The following is a 2,300-nucleotide window of genomic DNA, read 5'->3' as shown; positions in this document are numbered from 1 at the left end:
CGCTTTGTCACCCAGGCTGGAGTGCAATGGCACGATCTCAGCTCACTGCAACCTCTGCCTCCCGGGTTCAAGTGATTCTCCTGCCTCAGGCTCCTGAGTAGCTGGGACTACAGACGCCCGCCACACACACCCGGCTAACTTTTTGTGTTTTTACTAGAGACAGGGTTTCGCCATGTCAGCCAGGATGGTCTCGATCTCTTGAACTCGTGATTCACCTGCTTTGGCCTCCCAAAGTGCTGGGATTACAGGCGTGAACCACCATGCCCGGTCAAATTTTTGTATTTTTAGTACAGATGGGATTTCGCCATGTTGGCCGGGCTGGAAAGTAACATAACTTACTGAACATAAGTTTAGTCTCAGGCCGAGCACAGTGGCTCACACCTATAATCCCAGCGCTTTCAGAGGCCCAGGAGGGAGGATTACTTGAGTCCAGGAGTTCTAGACCAGCCTGGGCAACGTAGTGAGACTCCATCTCTCAAAAAAAATTAAAAAATTAGCCAGGCATGGTGGTGTACATCCATAGTCACAGCTACTCAGGAGGCCGAGGCACAAGGATCCCTTGAGCTCAGGAAGTCGAGGCTGCCATGAGTCATGATCACACCACTGTACTCCAGCCAGGGTGACAGAGTGAGACTCTGTCTCAAAAGAAAAAATACTAAAAAAGGCCGGGCGCGGTGGCTCAAGCCTGTGATCCCAGCACTTTGGGAGGCCGAGATGGGCGGATCATGAGGTCAGGAGATCGAGACCATCCTGGCTAACACGGTGAAACCCCGTTTCTACTAAAAAATACAAAAAACTAGCCAGGCGAGGTAGTGGCGCCTGTAATCCCAGCTACTGGGGAGGCTGAGGTAGGAGAATGGTAAACCCGGGAGGCGGAGCTTGCAGTGAGCTGAGATCCGGCCACTGCACTCCAGCCTGGGCGACAGAGCGAGACTCCGTCTCAAAAAAAAAAAAGAAAAAATACTAAAAAAGAATAAAGAAACACAAAGACAACAATTATCTTTGTGTGACTGTGTCCTGGAGCCAGGGGAGATGTCTGGGCCTGGGAAAGGGCCTCTCCAGACGCCAGGCTCACAGCCAGCCTCCCAGTGACCCTGGGCACGGCTCCGAGGACCTCCCTTTCAGGAAGGCACAATGAGAGGAGACCTCACTCAAGCCTGAGGGGCTCGGTGGGGGTAGTTTAGCCAGGTCTGCGAGGAAGGGGCCTTCCCCAGCAGGCAGTCGGCCAGATGCTGTGATTCCAGCCCTGACAAGACCCCTTATCTCAGCGGCAGGCGGCAGCCCATTGTCCAGGGAAGAAAGAGGAGAGGAGGCCAGCCAGCCTGTCCACCCTTCCCCACCCGTCTTCCCCCTCCCCCACCCCTCCCTGTCCTTCCCAGCCTGCCAGGCCCCCTGTCTGACCAGACGCAGCCCCTGGATAATCAGGCAGCAATTTTATCAGGAGTTGTATAGTGGAAACGCTGTATCACGTTAAAACAAAAGGAAGTGTATTCTAGACTAAAGTGCACACGGGGCATGATTAAGCTAAAGCAAGAACCGGAGAAAGCCTCCTTCCTTCTCCTCCTTTAGTCCCTTCCCCTTTCCGTTTCCTTCCAGAATAATCAGTCCCGGAGCCATTTGCTGGAGCAGAGCCAGGTGGGTGTCCCAGCGAGGTAGGGGAGGGTGGGGGCTCTGAGCAGAGGTTGAGGCTGAGTGGGGTGGAGAGGGCTTGGGGGTAGGGGGTAGGAGAGAGGTGGCTGCTTGGTGGACAGTCAAATGGGGGAGGATGAGATCAGTGAGGGTAGGGAGCTTGATTAGGTGGGGTCGGTGACCTGGGAGCGGTGTCCGTCCTGGGGCTAGAAGATATCCCTGCCAAAGGACAGCAAGGCTGGAGGTCAGGTCTACATGGTGAAAGGTGACTGTGTCCAGGAGACACGTGCTACACCCGGAGGGTTGATAAAAGAAGCAGATGTGGGCCGGGCGCGGTGGCTTATGCCTGTAATCTCAGCACTTTGGGAGGCCGAAGCGGGTGGATCACCTGAGGTCAGGAGTTCCAGACCAGCCTGGCCAACATGATGAAACCCCATCTCTACTAAAGATATAAAATATTAGCTGTATGTGGTGGCCCATGCCTGTAATCCCAGCCACTCAGGAGGCTGGGGCATGAGAATCGCTTGAACCCTGGAGGCCGAGATTGCAGTGAGCCAAGATCACACCACTGTACTCCAGGCTGGGCAACAGAGTGAGACTCCAACTCCAAAAAAAAAAAGGCAGATATGGTCAGGCATGGTGGCTCCCGCCTGTAATCCCAGCACTTTGGG

This window comes from Colobus angolensis, unplaced genomic scaffold, assembly GCF_000951035.1.
Source record: "Colobus angolensis palliatus isolate OR3802 unplaced genomic scaffold, Cang.pa_1.0 Scaffold453, whole genome shotgun sequence".
Taxonomy (NCBI): domain Eukaryota; kingdom Metazoa; phylum Chordata; class Mammalia; order Primates; family Cercopithecidae; genus Colobus; species Colobus angolensis.
This window is presented reverse-complemented; position numbering follows the sequence as displayed.